Raw genomic sequence first — 19,654 nt, forward strand, 5'->3', positions numbered from 1 at the left:
CAGGCTTGAGGAGCGGCGTGTGCAGGCTCCAGGCTCCAGCCCCGCGGGCACAGGACGCGGTGGCCCGTCCAGCCAGCATGAGCGTGACCCGCTCACCGTCCGTCCTCTGTCCCTGGAGAAGGGCCCTCCCGGCACACGCGCGTGCTCACAGAGAGCTCTGTCCCCGGCTGGTGCCCGGCAGGCACAGATCGTGTTTAACGGTTCCTGAACTTGCTGCCAACTGAATAAAGACCACTATTTTAGGAAATGTCAGTGTGTTTGTTTAAAAAAAAAAAAAAGCCCCTCGTAAGCTCTGGGTTCAGGCAATCTGCCCGACAAGCAGGAGCTGGGGGCACACATGGCTCATGGCAGCAACGGCCGAGCTGGGCATGCCCCGCGTGGAGCAGGGCTGGGCGAGCCCCTCCCGAGGCCCTGCGGGGCGCGGCGAGCCGATGCTCCCGCCCCGTGGATGCCCCGGCCGGGGCGGCCTCCGATGTCTGGGGGGCCCTGGGCTCCTTCCTGCTGCAATCCCCAGCAGCTGCAACTGGGGGGGACCGTGGCCGCCATGGGGTACGCGGCGGGCACTCGCGCCGGGCATGGGGCGGGGCCAGCCTGGGCTCACTGTCCAGGGGTGCGTTCCTCGACTTCTGCTGGGCAGAACCACTCCAGCCTGATGACCCGGACGCCCTTGATGCCCCCTCCGCGGGACGGGCTGGGACCTGTTTCTGTGTCCCCCGATGCTGGTGGCACGTCTGTCCCGAACGGCCTGGTTCCCCACAGCCCCAGCCCGGCCTCCTCAGCACCCCTGCTCCGCCGTGCTGCCACGGGCGGGGCCCACCCCCAGTCACACCGCCCTGCTCACCGGGGACCCCCCCGAGGCTGTGGACAATGGGGGGATGGCCCAGACCCCCGTCACACCCTGGGGGCCCAGGGGTCAGCTGCACATCACAATGCACAAGGGACAAGGTCGTTTTCTGAGCTCATCGAAGAAGCCCAGACCTCAGCGGTCAACACCCTCAGCGAGCCAGGAACATGCTTCCCAACGGCACGGAGCACGGCCGTTCAGGGCCTGGGCCTTGGTGCCGCTGTGGGTGTCCGAGCGTGTGACACAGGGCGTGGGAGGGGGGTGGAGCTAGGGTCTTCCAAGCCGGCCCTGCCACAGAGACCGAGGGGTGCGCAGCCCCCAGCTGTGGTCCTCCGCCCGCTGCCCAGACACCCCGCCCGTGCGGGGGTTCCCGCTCCACGGCTCCTCTGCTCAGATCTCGGATCCACAAGACTCAGGTGCGGGAGCTGGGGGGGGACTCTGCTGACCCCGGCCCTGGCTGACCGGTCGGCACCTGGACACGTGACTTTGTGATGAGCTAAGAGAAGTGAACTTGCCTCCCCTGGTCGAGGGGCCGAGGATCGTGGTGCTGGGCTCGGTCTCTGCAGCCGGCCAGAAGACAGGAGCGAATCTAGAAGCATCTGTGCAGCTGTGGTTGGCTCCGGCCTGACTTGGGGGAGGGAGGGAGTGGCCTGGGTCTAAAGCCTGAGCCGTTCTCCTCCTTCAAGGCAGAAGACGGACAGAGGGACGGAGGGACGTCTGATTATAGCCGTACCCTCGGGCGGGACAGAGTGGGGCTGGGGGCCGGGGGCTGTCTCAGAGACCAGCCCTGCAGGGGGAGAAGCCGTGATGGTCGAGCCCGGCTCCCGAGGGCCCTTCTCCACCACGGGAGAGCGGGCGGCACCGCCTGGCCGTCCCCTGCCAGGCTCAAGGAGCACGATGATGGCACCGGCCGTGAGGACGACATCCGGCCACTGCAGAGGAAACGCCCGGCTCTGAGCTTCGCTTAGCCACGGGCCGTCGTGCGGGGACAAACAGCCCAGGAGACACGTCGGCTCAGGGCTCTCTGTGCCGCTGGCCGCGGGGCGGGGCCCACGCGTCCCCCAGTCTCGGCAGGGCCCCTCCCCAGAGGCCAGGAGCCCTCCCCACCCGTCCCTTCCCCTGGGGCGGTGGGTCCTCTACGGCCTCACCGGGAGGGGCGGGCACCTCTCGCTGTCAGGGTGGGGCACCCGCCCACCAGCGCGGAGGGCCGGGACCGAGCACCCAGCACACGGCGGGAGAGCCGGGGGGCGTGGGCGAGGGGCGTGTCCGTCTCGGGGAGAACGGCCCGTTTCACCCTCCTCCAGTGCACACTCGCGGTGTGAGCAGACACACGTGTGCGAGACGTTCGGTGCAGGGCCACAGGCGCACACGCGTGCGCACACGCACACTCGCTGCCTAGTGCTCGGAGCCTGGCCCCAGAGCCCGGCTCTGAGTGGGCCCCGGCGTTGTCCTGGGGCCCCTGGCGAGTCCCTTCAGGGCCTTGTGCTGTCACGTGCCTCCCCCTCGCCCCCCACAAAGCGGACGCCATCATCTCACCTCCCTCGAGGACGGCCCGGAGGCACCCGCACACCTCCGTCGCTGCCTGGCGCACAGTAGGTGCTCCGGAAAGGCTGGCGGTCACCAGTGCTCCCTCGGAGGGGGCGAGCGGCCTCAGACCTGGGTCCTGCCGAAGTCCCCGCCGTTGTGAAGCCGCGCCGGACGAGGCCACCTTCTCGGACACCGCGGTCCGTGCATTCTGCTCTCGCCTCGCCCTGGTGCCTGAGCCCTCTGTCCCCCTGTCCTCCTGTCCATCTGTGCCATGCACAGAGAGGACGCCCCGCGAGAGACTGGGAGCCACCCAGACCCCGGGAGGAGGCTCCGGACCGGCTTCTCCAGCAGTCTGCGCGGAAGGACCTCTCGTCACCAACCAAAACCCTTGTCAAACGTGTTTGTTTAAGCGAACCAGATCCCACGTGTCCTCAGCACACGCAAAACCGGTAATGCTGTTGGCTGCGGCGCTCACGTCGCCATGGGGATGCACGGCGAAGCCCCACGTCGTTTACCTACGTACGACCTTCACCTGCCAGTCAGGCCGCAGCGAACCCGGGCGCACGTCGCCAGGTGAGTGAAATAAAGACACGAAATACGAAAAAGAAACTCCAATGTGTAAAAAATTAACGAGACGCAAAGGAAATAACTCTGTTGGATTGCTATAAAGGTTTCTGGAAGCTTCCTCGCGATCTCTCATCACCCCAGGCCGGGAACCAACAGCTCGGGGAGGGCGGCCCGGTCCCTGGCTTCACTAGACCTTTCCATCGGTCAGTGGGCCGGACGGGGACCTGCGCGCGAGCGTCACACTGGACGGGGGCGGGGCGGGCGGGGCGGGCAGGGCGGCCGCTGCCGCTCCTTCCTGGGAGTTTCGGGAAGAGGGAGACGGAGATGGGCTCTCGTAGCGGGAGGGGGATCCTGCCCCGGGGAGGGCACCGTGACCACGGTCTGCGTGGGCGTCACCAGCTGGGCGAGCGTTTGCCTTCTACAGAGAGGAGTGACCGGGTGTGGGGGGGGGCACGGAGGGAGGGGAGCCGGGAAGAGCTCAGGACGCTGTCCCGGGGCCGGCCTGCTCCCGGGAAGGGGTGGGGTCCCCGCTCAGGCTGAGGGTGGGCCGGGGCGTGGGCAGTAGCTGGAGGGCTGGTTTGCAGGTGACTTTTCCCCTCATCGATCAGTGGGAACCAGCTGCGCAGCTGGGCCCCCAGGAGGGGAAGAGCAGGATGAGGGAGGAGCCACCAGGTGTGGCCCCAGGTGAGCAAGGACATGGGGCCTCGTCTACGTCACGTGGGGAGGGGGTTTGCGGTGGGCCGTTCGGGGGGCACGGAGCATCCGATTTCGTACCCTGTGCCGCATTCCGGGGCCACGGGTCCCCACGTGGTGGCCCCGCCTCACCTCCAGGTTCCCACAGGTGCGCGCTCCGGGGGGGGGGGGTACGGTCTCCCTAAAGTTAGAGCCTGGGTTGTTCTGCGGGTGCAGAGAGGCGTCACCTGGCGGGCGGGGCGTCCTCCGTGCCTGCCACCAGCCCGTCGGAGCGCTCCGGGGAGAAACTGGAATGGGCCGGAGGTCGGCCTGAAGGCACACCGACCTCCGTCTTGTCTTCTCTTGGCCTAAGTCTCCCAGGACTCGGGGGCTGTGGCGAGGTGGCCCCAGAACGACCCCCAACGAGGGGCAGAGCAGACCCGGGACCTGCAGGCGCGGCACGGAGAGCATCAGAGACTGTGACGACCGTTCCGTGGCGGGTGGGTCGTTGGAAGGGCTGGTCGGCGGCGACGAGGACAGGAGTCCCGGCCGTGCCCCGTCCAGCGCTGCCCGGAGGAGGGGCTTGGCCCCGGCTGTCACTGTGCCACTGCGGAGGACACAATGCCACGTCCCCGCACCCTGAAAGCCCCCGTGTCCTCTGCTGCTGCTGCACCGAGCACAGCGACCCCCACAAAGGCGGCGGGTGTCCTACCAGGAAGACCATGACCTGCGGGTGGCTCAGGGGACAGACCCGCGCTGGGTGACGCTGCTCCACAGGCTCTGACTCCCACCTGCTTTCCGTGCATTCCGACTAAAAAGAGATCCATGGAGTCCCCAGCACGAACTCCGCTGGCCCAGTCTCCTGCCAGCCCGGTCGCCCGCTAGCCGGGTCCCCCCCTGGCCTGGTCCCCTGCCGGCCTGGTCCCGTGAGCGTCGCAGATTTATCTGTGCAGCTTGAGTCGCCCCGGGCAGTCATTGTCTTGAGTCTGATAAGCCCCTGGGCCCCTGAGAGAGGGAGGAAAGGAGGGAGTTGGGGCGCGGGGGAGGAAGGAGCCCTGGGCCCCAGCCCTGCCCGGAGCACTGTCCGCTCCCTGGGCCTGCGCCCCTGGGGACACCCGTGACACCCTCCCTCCTCCTTACATGCCGCGTCTCCGTCGGGTCCTGTTGCTCGGTGACTCCCAGTTACGAGAAAGTGTCTCACAAAAAATGAAGCAACTTTGGCACTAAATAAATAAGCAGTAAACTTTAGGGACGGGTGACTGCCCGCGTCCCAAAACACGCTTTGCTGCGTCCCGGGGTGAGGGGCGCGGGCGGGCGGGCTGTGGCCGTGCGTCCCCGACAGCGTGTCGGGAGCGGCAGCCGGTTTCCTCGGGCCCTTAGCGCCGCGGAGCGCATCCCTCACGATCATAATCGCGCCACGTGAATTGACACCGAGCCCTTCGTTCACGCTAATTGAAAATTACTGCTTTTCCTCGTGCAAATAGCTCTCATGTCAGTTACCAAATGTGGCACATGCCGTTTTTTTAATTAACCACTCTCAGCAGCTTCCTGTTACATTTAGTTGACTGGTTTATCTTGTCACAATTACAGTAAATAATGACCGAGTTCTCTCCGAAGAAGGTTTCTCTTTTTATTCAAAAAATTGCAGAGGGGACTTGGGGAGCATTTGGCTTGCACAGCCTGACCTGCCCGAGAAGGGCTCCCTGGCTGGGGGAAGGGGAGACAGGTGGCCGGGGCGGGTCCCTCACCCTCCACTGCCCCCGGGCCCGCGTGTGCCTGGGGCGGAGCCCCCGGCCTCGTTTTTGCTTTTTTTTCCTAAGCGCACGCGCGCGCGCACACACACACGCACACACGCACACGACGCCTGCTTCTGCGACGGCCCTGCCTTTTCTTCACTATTTTCTCAAAAGACGTCAGAGCTGGATTCCCACTTTCTGCCCCCCGTGTGCCCGGAGGGCATGCTTCAGATACTGTGCTCGCCCAGCTCGACCTCTCATTAGACTTCATCGCAGACGGGTTTGGGTCCAGCCCACACTGACGCCAGGACTGAGCTTTAAGTCCCTAGTCGCATTCGGCCAGCGGACATGGATCAGTTAGCTAACGCTGCGTGACAAGCCACCCTAGAACCTACCAGCTCAAAACAAGTAGCACTTGCCGAGCTCGCAAGCCCCACAGGTCAGCTGGGAAGTTCTGTCGACCTGGGCAGGGCTCAGATGGGCTCGGCTGGTGTCACGCACGCATGTGTGGCCAGCTGGAGGCCGGCTGACCGGGAACAGCACCACCCTCGGGTGGTTCGCCTCCAAGTGGCCTTGCACCTGACATCCAGGTAGGCCAGGCTTGATCTCCCGGGGCAGCTTTGCATCTCCTCAACCTGCCTTGCAACATCGAGCCCTGGCCACTGGGCTCTCCACGTCCACCCCTGTGGAAAGGCCACCGGTGGGGATCCCTGTCACATGTGTGTGGAGCTGGGGCTGTCCACACAGAACCCATGTCGCTCCCATGGGCTCCAGTCCTTCCGTGGGCCCAGCACCCCAACAAAAGCCTTGGACCATGTGCAGAGACACTGCACTGTGTGCGCATGTGTGTGTACACGGGTGTGCGTGTGTGTGCGTGCATGTACATGCATGTGTGCACAGGTGCGCATGTGTGTGTGCACACGGGTGTGCGTGTGTGTGCATGCATGTGTGCACAGGTGCGCATGTGTGTGTGCACACGGGTGTGCGTGCGTGTGCATGCATGTGTGCACAGGTGTGCATGTGTGTGTGCACACGGGTGTGCGTGCGTGTGCATGCATGTGTGCACAGGTGCGCATGTGTGTGTGCACACGGGTGTGCGTGCGTGTGCACGGGCCCAGGTAGGGATAGTCTTTGGAACGTTCCCACATGTGCCACATGTGCGAGGGGAAAGGCGGGTCTTTCGAACGCGTTGGTGGTCTGCTGTGAGCGCACGGGCAAGTCACGGCACACGGGAGCTCGCGGGCCCGGGGTGCGAAGGGGACCAGATTAGAAATTAGGGGTCGCTGCCCCCGCAGTGCGCACCGTGGCTTCAGCTAAGTCCCTTAACTTTCCCGTCTTAGTTACTCTTTTTATTTAAGGAGAATATTTCGGGCCAGTCTGGCAGGGTTGCCATGGCGACCAGAGAAGGGAACAAATGCTAATGCCGAGGGAAGGAACACAGAGTCGCATCGGCCTGGGCCGTGACTGTTATCATTCCCACGTGTGCTGCGGACCAGCTGCAAACACGCTCGGTCCAAATCCCCAGGACCCCTGGGGCACCCTCCCCCCACCCCGGCGAGGGCGCCTTCAGAGCCGTCACTCACCTTCGTCCTTCGAACCGTCCTCACGCACCGCCTGCCGTGCGCCCGGCACTGTTCTAGACGCTGGGTTTCGGGTCACTCACAAACACACAAGCGCTTGTGCGCACGGGGTTTGCATCCGAGCGGGGAAGACGAAAACGGAGTCAGAAGGGTCGTCTCAGCCACGCCCGCGTGCTCGGGGGGCAGCGGAGCGCGTCGGGTGAGATTACATCCGCCCCACACCGGCAAAGCCGCCTTCCCGGTCGCTCGGCTGCTTGGCGACGGGCCTCCAGGCCACCACCGCCCTGCAGCCCGGCAGCGGCAGGCCGCACCCGCTCCAGCGCTGGCCAGAGGGACGAAGGCCATACCGGTGCCCAGCGCCCCTCCTCCCCGGAAGCGAGGCCAGCCCGATCGGTTAGGTCTAGTGATGCCACCCGTCCATCCTCGAGACCAAGTCAACACCCACACACTCTGTCGTCCTGTCCAACCTGACCACACAGCCTCTGGGAAGAAGAGAAGCCACGTCCCCCCGATGCTGCGAGCCGATGGCACCCAAGGCCCTCTGATGGCACCGCAAGGCCCTCCAATGGCACCCCGAGTCCCTCTGGTGGCACCCCAAGTCCCTGATGGCACCGCGAGGCTCCCTGATGGTGCCCGTGGCTGTGACGTGCTTCACGACACCTCTGCTCTGGTCAGAATCCACCTGTTCAGTGAGCTGGCCTTTACGTGCCTGTAGAAGCCGAGACCGCCCACTTCTGGTTCCGAGGTTCTGCTCTCTAAGGGGCTTGGAACGGAGGCAAAGATAAACAGGGCCTTGGTACGAAGAGACTGGTGAACCGGCAAGAAGGACAGAGGTTTGGCCGAGCCGGGGACAACCTGATACGACATAAAACAACCTGAGTCCGATGAGAGTGTTAGGCACGGAGTTCGGGTCGATCTAGCGTGATTTAACTAGTTCCCACTCATCAACGATAACTTGGAATGCATTTCTTTCTCTCCCCCCAGACTCGAAGTCTTGTTTTCATAGCTCCATGATTTGGAAACAGATCGTCGAGATTAATGGCATTCTCGATGTTCTGATAGAGTCCGACCCATGTTTCCTCCCTTTATAGATCATCAGTGATAGAACAATTTAATGGCCCTAATATAAGGGCTCTCTCTCTGATGACGATGAATAATTTCCTCAGCCAGATATGGAACCCCCCAAGAGGCAGGAAGCATATTTCATTAGGCCGGCCAACGCCGGACCATAAATAATTCAGTACCCCGGATTAAAATACTTGACGCTCTCGATGTCCTAATGGGATATAATGAAATGTCCCCAAACGCTGCCGTCTTAAAATTAACGTCCTCTGAAATTCTGAAATCAATCAACGGCAATGACAAGAACTGGGTCTAATCTTTTATTGATTTGTGCAGCCACAAAAGGGGAAGGGGAGGCCGCTGAGCTCCGTCCCTCACGCTGGCTGATCGCCGGCCAGTGGCGTGACTCATTCTGCCCATGACCGGAAACGGCGGCTGGTCAGCCCGCTCCTCGTGAGTGCCAGACAGGGCTGCCGGGCCTCCAAAGCCTGGTCCTAGTGTCGCTCAAGGGGCAGATCGTGGCCAGTCCCCCCCTTCCCCGTCCACTCGAAGACACCATCGCTCCTGGGCGAGGTGCGGACAGAGGCACCGGCTGGGTCAGGCTCGTGCCGGCCCCTTCCCTGGGAGGACCGCTCCCCTCGGCCACCCTCTGTGCCATCACTCGGCTCTTCTCCAAGAGCTCTCACCACCCAACGCTTCCTTCACTATTTGGGGGAGGCCTCTTGTCCTCTGAACTCTGCCCTCTCTCTCCTCACATGTTCCCCGTGTTTGGGTAGCCCAGGACAAAAGCGCGAGGAGGGCAGTCTGCTGTGCGGTGGGGTGTTTTGTTTTGTTTTGTTTCGTTTACTGCTAAACCCCTGATACTTGAAAAAATGCTTAACACATAGGTCCTCATGGATGGATGGATGGATGGATGGATGGATGGATGGATGGATGGATGGATGGAGAGATAAATGGGTGGGTAGGTGGATGGAAGGAGGGAGGGAGGGAGGGAGGAAGGGGGGAAGGGAGGAATGGGTGGGTGGGGGACAGGGGCGGACAGATGCATGGGTCCTTGGATGGTACACGGATAAATGAGTGCCTCCTTCCTTGTCTTCTCATTACAGAGAAGGTGTCCGGCATGTGTCTGCTAACTGAATGAACCGACCTCGCAGCCCCCAGCACTGTGGACGCCCCGCCCGTGAGCATGCTGCTGCCCCGGCGCTGGCCAAGAGTCTCCTGCCCGAGTGCCCCGCTGACCTTCCAGGCCACAGTGCTCTCACCCGCACTGAGATCCTGCTTGTCCTCTGCCCTCACCGACAGCGAACTTCTAAGGCAGGGCTGCACATCCTCGCCTTCAGGCCTCGAGCTCGCCTGCACACAGCGCACAGTAGGCTATCAGCTCTCCACGTGAGTCACACCGCCGGGAAGAAGGCCCGTGGACCAGCACAAAGGGAATAGCAAAGGAGCACCCTGAATAATTCAGCAGACGGCCCCCGGGAGCCAGGCGCCTTTCACAGGTGTTACGTGCCTATTGGTCGAAACTCAAAGGAAGCGCAGAAACTGGGAAACCGCAAGAAGTCTCTGTGTGAAGATTAAAATCTGTTGATAAAACGGCCTCATGCATCAGAGTCGGAGTCGGGAGGAAATAAGAAAATCCAGCAAGTAAATTGGAATCGGGGCGGCAGGACGGGGAGAGGTCACAGCGAACACGTCGGTCCACAGGGAGAAAACCGAGAGCGAGCAGTGGGGCCGGGGGGTGCCGACGGCACGCCCCCTCGGAAACGGGCCTGCAGCCCTCCTGGCCTGAAGCCGGGGCGCGGCCAGCACTGCGCGGGACTCCAGGGGGACCCCCCTGCAGAGCGCGAGGACCGAGAAGCGGCCCGGGAGCTGCAGGACTCACGCGAGTCGCCGTTTCTCGTACAGTCTGCAGAAGGCGGTCGCCTGGCTTCCGGACACGTTTCTTGCAAGTCCAGACGGCCCTGCTCAGCTGCGACGGGAGAGGATGGTGAGCCAGCCACGTGCCCGTTTCCGGGGCCCTTGGCGACTGTCGGCAATGTCCGCTGCCCCGTCCCCAGAGGCCGGAGGGACCCCCATGCCTCATGTCCACTCACTCGCACAGTCAGGACTGCGGGCCGCGGGGTGGACCGGGGTGGGGGGAGGGGCGGCGTTGCTTGAACAGACAGGCCTCAGAGCAGAGCTACTGGACCGCTGACCGCCACCTGGGCTGTCACCACGACAAGGTCGGTCTCCCTTTGTGCACAGCTACATTTGAAATGCGCGTCCACTGCCAAGACTCCCCTCCGGTGGGGGCTCAGCCATGGGCGGCAGCACTGCCCAGGGGCTGAGGACGTGGCTGTGAATCGGGGTGCGACCCGCCGGGCGGGGCGCAGGCCACCTCTCTCCTCGGTCAGGTGGACTACGCGACGGCCTGCAGCCCAGGCTGGCTCCGGGCACCGCGCCGAGCCCCAGCGGCACAGCGGGCGCCTGACATTCCCTGCCGGCGGCTCACCGCAGGGCGTCTATCTACTCCCTTACCATCCTAGCCGAGGACACGGCACGCGGCGCTCAGGCTGCCTCCCGGCCCCGGACAGAAGCTGCGGGGTCCTGTCACCTCGCCCGTCACAGGCAGCACCTGGCCCACGGTCGTCCCTCGCCCGCACGTGGGGCTGGCGGCCTCGACGATCCGCACCCTCGCCCTGGCTGGGTCCCTTCCAGCCCGAGCCCCGTTCTAAACCATGGCGGTCGCGTCCCTGAACGGACCCACGATTCACAGAGGGTGGAGTGAGGAGAAATACGGACGCTTAGGGCCGTGAGGCGCGGCCACCACGCGGGCCCGGAATCCCCCAGCTGGCGGGATGGGCTGGGGGTGGCCCGAGGCTGTGAACCGCCTCCTCCCCCAGGGTCCTGCTCAGAGGCGAGGGTCCGGGCAGCACGACCGAGTGTCCCCAGGACATTTCGGGGCCCCGGCTGTCATTCCTTCCAATTTCATGTGAAACCAGCTCTCTATACGCATGGGGTGGGGGGTTAGGAGGCAGGGATGAGAAGCCTCGAAACCGTGAGAAGCGTGTAATGAGCTCTCCTAGCGTCGACTTGTTAAGCATCGACGTGCTCCCCAGCCCAGCTTAAGCGCCGCCCCAAGCAGATGCTCCCGGGCGCCCGCCAGGGGCACCTCGCGTCCCCTGAGCCCTGCACCTCCACCTTTGCATGGCCCACAATGTCCCCGCCTCGAACTCCTCCATCGGGCCTCGAGCAGCAGGGCGAGGCCAACGACAGCGATGAGAATGACTGTGCTCAGTTCAGTGACGCACATCGGCCGAGGGCCCGAAGAGCACAGGGCTCTGGCAGTCGAGGGGACAGAAGTCGCACCGCGGCGGCGGCGGCCCCGACGGAGCAGTGAGCACTTGCCAGGCACGGTGTGCACACGAACCTTACGCGTACCACCGTTAACTTTCAAAACCACCTTCTAGTGAAAAGGAAGCTGTTTTCACCCCCATTCTGCCGAAGAAGCCGGCCCGAAGTTTGTGGAGTAACCAGCCGCCTCACCGTTGCTGTGGCTTCGGGGCCCGTGCCCAGGGCCAGCGCAGAGCCTCCTGGGGAAAGAGCGTGAGCAGCCCCGGGGCACGGGCAGGAGAAGTCGAGACGTTTGCACACTCCGTGAGCATCTGCACGTCCCCCCGGAGGAGCTCGTGCTGACGTTCGTGTTGATAAACCTGCAGCATCTCTAGAAAGCATCTAATTAATGCGTTTTCCCAAGTAGAGGGTTTTAGTAATTGCTATTCAAGCGACAAAAAAGTTGAGAAAGCTTTTATCGCAAGTGCTGTAGGGACAGATAGATGGAGAGGCGCCTGCTACCTCTCCGGGCTGGCTGTCTCTTGCCATCCATTAAAACGTTCTTCCAGCTGTAAAAAAAAAAAAAAGAAAGAAAAGAAAAAACTCTGTCTTAAACCCTCCCCCTCCTTTGCAGGAAGCTGAGCGTTGAATTACTGAGCTTGAGTAATTGCCCAGTCATTGTGATGGAAAATGGCAGAAATCTCGGTGAGTCACAGGGTGGTGGAGGGGCCGCTGTTTGGCGGTGATAATTTCATTAATGGAAGCGGGCTGCGGCGCCCGCGAATACCGTCAACGCACGCAGAGATCCACGGGCATGTGTCCGGCGTTTCGACGCGGCCGCGTGGAAGCCGGCGTGGATGTGTCTGCCTTAGTAATGAACGCCCGGGCGCTGACTGGCAGAGCGCCATTCACAAGTGATTTGTGATTGTCACGCAGGGGAGAAACCCTTTAGGTGAAAGGAAATGGGAAAAAGGGTGTTTCAAGCGTGGACGTAAAAAGCTTCTATTTGATTTGGGGCCACAAAGGACTCAAAAGACATCAAGGCATTGACAGACTTAATAGCTTTCACCCAGAAAAAAAACTTCCCCGCTCTGGAATTTGGCGCAGGACACACGCCGGCTACAGAACCAAGCACCTGGAAAGGGCTATCGCGGGGGACACCAGGCCGGGCCGGGCCCCGAGGACCCCGAACACTTCTCTGCTGCTCATGCTCCCCTCCTGAGGGCCAGGTCCTCAACCTCTGGACCAAAATCAGCTTTCGTTTTGCCAAACGAACAAGGTCACACATCTCAAGTGAGGACGGCTGCTCTGTGCTGCCACACGCAGGGTCTGGGATTAAAAACCTGATGGGACATTTATTTTAGGACCAAAGCCTCGTCCACACGGACAGCTGAGCTCACCTCCCCGACACCGTCCGCTCGGACGCCCAAACGCACAGAACAGCCCTATGTTCGCGGCGTGAGCTTCCGGAACTAGGGCCCGGGCGGCTTTGCATCTGCAGCGCCGACGGGTCTCACGTCTCTGCGAGGCAGTCCCCGGACTGGCCGGCTCAGAAAGGAAGAGGCGCCCTTCCCCCCGAAAGGCACAGGCTTTTCTCTTTATCCTGTATTTTCTACTGGAGGAAAAAGTGATAGAATATCAAATTAACAATGTGTCATCTTAAAAGGGACACTTCGGTGGCATTTCGTGCATTCACAGTGCCACCCGTGCCCAGTCACCTGCGTCGTTCCCAAAAGGAAGCCCCCTACCCATTCGCTGAGTGGGCACGCCCAGCTCCCTCCTCTCTCAGGCCCTGGCGAGCGCCAGCCGAGCCTTCGGCCTCCACGGGCTCCCTTTCCTAGACTGACTCACAGCGGCAGGATCGTGGTACGTGGAATGTTTCCTGTCTCGCTTCTTGCGGTGAGCGTAACGACTTCGAGGTCCATCATGCGTTCCTCTTCATGGCCAGCTAGTAGTCTCCTGAAGGGATGGGCCACCTTTCGTTCGTGCATCTGTCCATCGATGGACGTTGGGCTTGTCCCTGCCTCCTGGCTACCGAGGATGCTGTACGAGAGTCCCTGCCCAGAGGCGGGGCGGCCCGGTCAGGCAGTCGCCCGACGCCTGACATTTTTGAAGATTATGTGCAGGCTTTTCATCCCAGCTCTCCTGGGTTCCTGGCGGGTTCTGTCTCTTCTCGTCCCATCCTGCATCTGGCGTATTCTGATGGCACGTCCAAAGTCACATGCTGCATGCTGGGAGCATCCCGATGACCATGCCAGGTCGAGGGAACATCCCACATGAGTACGGGTTCTCTTGCTGGGACCTCAGGTTGGAGCAGGTGGGGGCAGGAGGCCCCCGGCTTGGCGCTGGGGAGCGGATCTCATGGGACCAACCTCTCGGTCTGCTGGGCCCAGGGATCCTCATGCATCCCCTTCACCAGGACCAAGGGAGACGCAGCTGGGGAGAAACCTTCCACCTGCATATGGAGGTCGCTGCAGGTGGTGGTCCAATGCCAGGCTCTTCCAGGCCCTTCCAAGTCCAATCAGTTTTCAAGGGCGCTGGCTGCACTGCGGGTCAGCCTGGCAGGCACGTGCCAAGCCGTAATCCCAGGAGCCCCGCCTTCCTCGGTCCCAGCCGGGTGGCTGCCATCCCTGGTCGGGCTCCGCCCTCTGCAGGGAGGTCTGTCCCCTCCCCCTGGTCTTCAGGCTGGACGCGGACACACCTGGCCTCTGAGCCACCTGAGCCTCCCAACCCTTTTCTGGGAAGGAACTTTTGACTTGGCAGGAAGGAAAACAGGTCACTAAAACCAAACTGGACGCCTGATCTTCCCGGGAAGGCGCGTCCCCTGTCTCGCCCACCCGGCTCTGCGGCTCAGGGCGCTGTCACCCCAGCGCCTGCTGGGGACTTGCCAGCGCCCGTGGGACAAGCCCCGCGATATCGTGATTCATGAGACTGCACGTTGGGGCATTTCGATGACCAAAATATGTTTCTCAGATACGTTGGTCTTCATGCACAGTTCCTAGCTCGAACCCCTCGCACCCCGGGAATCTGCGTGGGAAAAGTCACAGGAGCATCCTTTGTCGGCGTGCTGGCCCCCGGTCCTCAGGTCCTCAGACGCCGTCTGGGCCGTGAAGGTGACCCGCGTGTCGCGCTGTATGTAACAAGCCTCTTTGCCCCACACCCGCGTCTGCGTTCATGAGGCGTCACCGGGAAACCCCTACAGTAGGGGCAGGTTGCCGGGGGAACCGGTCTTGGAACTTCCGAGTCCCACCCCCTGATTTCCGGGGTGGGAGAGGGGCTGGAGGTTCGGTCGATCACCAGGTGCCGATGATTTCATCGGTCGTACCACGTAAGGACCCTGTGGGGTTGGGACAGCTTCTGGGCCGGGGGGCCAGACGCCCCCACCCACCGCCCTGCGGGGCCTGAAACGTCTCAGGGACCCTCAGGGACGGCAGTGCGTCTCCCCGAGGCCTCGCCCTGCGTCTCTTTATCAGGCCATTGCTTCCTCTTCTTTCCTCTTTGTAATGAACGGGTCACCTGCCGAGTAAACAGGTCTCCCGGATTCTGTGAGACACTCTGGCACATTAAGCAAACCCAAGGAGGGGGTCGCGGGGACCTCCGATTCATAGCCGGGTTGGTCAGAGGCTCTGGTGGCCACCTGGACCTGCAACTGGCCTCGGAAGGGGACCCGTGTCGTGCCTTCAACCTGCAAGGTCCGACCCCACCTCTAGGTAGAAAGTGCCAGAACTGAGGTGAATGTCAGGGCCCGTGGCTGGTGTCCGAGAACCGCTCGGCCTTGTGGGGAACCCCCCGGCCCCCACGCGCTGGAACTGGTGACCAGAACCCTACGTTTCCGCCAGGCCCCCGCGTACCCCTCCCCGCTCCAGCCAGCCTGGCCATGTCCCCGCACCCACGGCTCGGAAAAGTAGCAACAGGAAAAGCAAAACTTTTAAATGGGGAAAATGAGAGATAACAAAACCAGATTAACAATTTGCAAGTTATGCTAAGGAAAAAAATGTCCTATTAAGAAAAAAATGATGAGCACATGCTATTGGAAAAAAACAGAGCTGAAGAGCAGAATGGAAAGTAGCTCGCTGGAATTACAGTATTGTCACGGCCAAGACTAATAGTCTCCGTTCCCTGACAATACACTGAAGATCCCGTTTATTAAGCCCATTATGCTGCCGGACACCATCCGTCACGTTTCAAACACTGCACGTTTATGAAAGACAGTTACAGTCATTTGCAACATAATTACCATTGTAATCTCAAACCAGCCCGTAGGAGCGAACTGCTTTTATACGGAAGCGGGTTTCCAGGGGCGTGACAGATGCCGGAAACCTCTCTGAGCTTGTTTGGAGGTGTCTGCAATGTTGGGGGTCCGCTTGGCCGTGGGCTGGGCCGAGACGGGGCGCCCCCCACCCCCGCGCTGAGTGTGGACACAGCGGTGTCGCGTCTGACTGACTCACAGCTCTCCTTCGCAGAGAGGGGAGAGGGGGAAAGCGGGGGGGGAGGGAGGGAGACAGAGGGACCTCCCCGCTCAGAGCTGTCCTGAAACAGACTGAGTCCGCAGGAGGGGCGTCCAGAAGCAATGAGACCCCTAGAACCCAGCAAGGACACCAGTGTCCAAGGCCATGGCCGAGACCATGACTTCCGTTCCAGATGCGAGACCTTCTCTGAAAAGTGGGGAGACCCGGCCACGGCAGCTCTCGCCAGTGCGCTGCAGTGAGGAAGCGGCTTGGGAAGGAAGGATGGATGTGGAGCTGAGGCGGAGGGAGGCGGGGACCGGGGACGGCCAGCGAGAGGCGATGTGCGGAGCCAGGGGAACCGGGGGACCACATGCGGTTCAGGCGACCAGATTCAATCGGACTGGGTGGCGCAGGCGCTGCCGGCGCGGGAGCCCTGCCAGCAGCCTACCTCGGAGTCCAAGGCATGACCGCCGTTAACAGGGCGTCTGGCACCGAGCAGGCCCAGAGGGGCGTGTGCAGGACTGAGCCGCCGCCAGTGGCCACGGCGGATGTGAAGACGAGGTGGCACCCTGCCGCGTCCGGGTTGGGACGTCTTCGAACGTGCTGGGCCCCAGCCGCCCGTCGGCCGCTTTCGTTCCCCCTGAAACATTTCCTCACGATGGGCGTCCAGCCCGGGTCGTCTCCGCCCAATGGCATCTGGGATTATCTGAATGAGGAGAGGTCAGAGGGCAGGGAGGAAGGCGGGAAGCCAGCGAGAGGAGGGGAGGAGGCTCGTGCAGTAGAGCCGAGGGAGGGTCGTTGGAGCAAGGGCCGGCCCGAGCCCCGGCCAGGGGGCGGGCAGCGCCCCGAGCAGTTCTCCTCGTCCGTCCCCCGGCACCTGCTGACGCCTCCCTGCGTCTCCTCCCGGGCGTCCCCTCGCAGACCAGACAGCGGGGGCTGCGCTCACGCGTACACGCTCAAGGTCGTGGGCTGCCCGGTTGCGTGGGCGTCATTTACCCTGCGCAAAGAAAGAGAAAGCCGCGACGATGTGCCCGTTGGGGGCGCGCCCCCTCGGCAGAGCTGGCTGTTCTGTGTCAAGGGGGACAGAGACGGGGTCACCTAAGAACTGCTCTCCCCTTTCTTCCCTGTGTGCCCCGTGCCCGCCCCCACCCCGCACACGTCCCGGTGGGGCCTCACTCACGGGAAGCTTCTCGGTTTTAATACAAACACGAAAGAATCGATGAAAGCGAATGTGACGAGACAATATATTTCTCCTCCGACGATTGCAGGGCATTTTTCATTCTGATTTTCACAGTTCAAAATGAAACTTGGAGATGACTCTTCAGCAGCAGATCCTGGGCCTCCCGGCCCCCTGCCAGGGCAGTCCCTGGGGCCGGACGCAGGGGATGGCCAGATCGCGCTGTCCGTCTGTGCCCGCCGCGGCTCCTTTCGTATACTGGGCTCCCCTCTGGGAGGCTGGGGGGAGGGGGAAGGGCTGCTTCTGCACAAATGGCAGTGACATGCCCCACTCCCTGCCTGAGAGTTCGATAACACAGAGCTGGGGTGGAGAGGTGACTGTTTTGAAAACGATGAAAGAGCAGCTTTCAGGAACGCGTGGGGCTGCTACGGCCCCGACCGGGCGCCCACCTGCCGGGCGCCCACCTGCACCTTCGCACACCGATGCAAGGACGTGAGCCGCAGAGCCTTCGGCCTTCACCGTGATGTAGCTGTCATGTGCCTGGGAAGCCACCACACCGTGTCCTCCGGCCCACAGCCCCACCGGGCCCAGGGCTGGCCGGAAGTCCCCAGCCACTGCTGCCCACTCGGATCACGCCGCTTCCTGTGGGGCCGCGCATCCGGGGCCGAGGGCCCCGTGACCCCCAGGCCCCCGTTTCCCGAGCTGAGGACCATGGGGGCAGAATGCAGGGCACTGAGCAGACTCACGGATCGCTCACGGCCGCTTTGGTGGGAACAGCCCGGAACCGGAAACGGCCCAGCACCCACCCCCCACCCCCCAGGACCTCGGTCGGAACAGCCCGGAACCGGAAATGGTTCCCCAGGACCTTCGTGGGAACGGCCCGGAACCGGAAATGGCCCAGCACCCATCCCCAGGGCATTGGGCGCAGAAGCTGGGCGTAGTCACACGACGTGCTGTCCGCAGCAGGAAGGGATGAGCCGATGGTGGGTGGCAGAGGCCAGGGACGGTACGGACAGCACGGTTACAGCCCCGTGACCACACGTGAACTTAATCCATGACCTCAAAAGTGCCCGCTGCTGGCCGCCTCGGGGCCTGCCCGGGTGGGGCGAGGCGGAGCGTTTGGGTCCAAGCGTGAAAGGCTTGGAGTCACACGGGGGTGTGCGTTTGTCCAAACTCATCGGTGGCGGCTCCTGGTTTAGGGTTTTGACCGTGAAGCTGCTGGGCCAGTGGAACAGAGACTGCGGCCTTGACTCCCGTGGACGCCCCGCCTGGGCGCTGTGCTGTGGCCCAAGGGCTGACAGCATGCAGGCAGGCCCGCGTCCGCCCCGAGCCACGGGTCTGGGCGAGGGGCCCCTCCGCACAGCGGCCACCGGCCCGTTGTCTCCTGGGCCGGCGCTGGCGTGGGGTGGGGCCTGGCAGACGGAAGGAAAGTCCCAGAGACCTCAGGGGTCTCCTGCGAGACCACTAGAGCTTGGGCTTTGGAGACAATGGAGGAAAATTACTCTCTGCAGAAAAGCGGGGAGAACAAACACAGCTCGTCTCGCAGCACCTGAACACCGACCTCCCTGTTTCGTTTCTCCCAGGGAGACGCGGTCAGGACAAGCGGCTTCGCTGTCGCTGGAAGGACGGCAGCGTGACGCTCCCGGAGGCGGAGCACGTGCATCCGAGGGAGCGCCAGTTGCCCAGACGAGGCCGCGGGTCCCCAGGCCCCAGCCCCTTCTTAAGAAAACAGGTCTCTGGAAACAAGCTGGCTGGGCTCTGCGGCACGACGCCTTCGTCGCCTGTGGGAGATGGAGGAACGGCCACTAGAGATGTGACCCCCAGGGCCTGTGACGAGGACGGTCTCCATGCCAAAAGGGAAGGAGGGGAGTGAAGGCGGCCCCGTGTCATCACGAGGGTCCTGACGGGGACGAGAAGGCAGAAGAGAGAGGACCAGAGAGAGAGCAGCCCGAGACCACCTCCACCGGCCACCGCGAGCTTCGAGCGTGGGGGAAGGAGCACAGGAGCCTGGAGACCCTGAGAAAGGCGAGGACGTGGACTCTGCTCGGAGCCCCTGGAGGGAGCCAGCCCTGCCCGCCGCGCACTGTACCCGGGGAGACCCGCGAGGGACTCACTGTGACTTAACAAACATGTGCTCCAGGCAGCTAGATCAGTGTCTGCTACAGCGGGGACCCCGACACCCACTGAGACCCCAGGGAGGACCAGAGTCCCCTCTACTCCCCCAGCAAAGTGGCACTCAAGCTGTGCCACTTTGTGATACGCGGGTCCCTCTCAGCCAGAGACCCCAATATCCCGGACTGGGGTCCAGAGACCCCCGCCCTGCAGAGCCCAGGCACCGCGGGACCCTCCCCGGGAGGGGGGGTGCTCTGCAGCTGGAGGCAAGTCTCCCCTGACCCCAAGCTCTTGCGGAGAGCGGGCGGCCGGGCACCCCGTCGTGTCTGTTTATGATTAATGGAATAATCGGCAAGCGCAGGCGGCGGGGGGAGCAGTGCCCTCCTCGCGACAGCGTCCTCCGACGGGCAGCTTTGCCGCGCGGCCGTCTGTTCCCGCCGGCTGAACCGAGCACACACCTCTTGAACATTCCGTTTGCGCGATCTCATCGAGCGAGCAGCCCCCGGAACGTCGTAAACCAAACGCTAACGAGGGCTCCGACCGGTGCGACCTCCTCAAAAGCTCTCCACCAGACCCGAGGTCGTTCCTTCCTGGGGACTCTCGTTCTGAGAAAGTCG

The sequence above is a fragment of the Rousettus aegyptiacus genome, unplaced genomic scaffold (genome assembly GCF_014176215.1).
Source record: "Rousettus aegyptiacus isolate mRouAeg1 unplaced genomic scaffold, mRouAeg1.p scaffold_m13_p_1, whole genome shotgun sequence".
In the NCBI taxonomy this organism is placed as follows: Eukaryota; Metazoa; Chordata; class Mammalia; order Chiroptera; family Pteropodidae; genus Rousettus; species Rousettus aegyptiacus.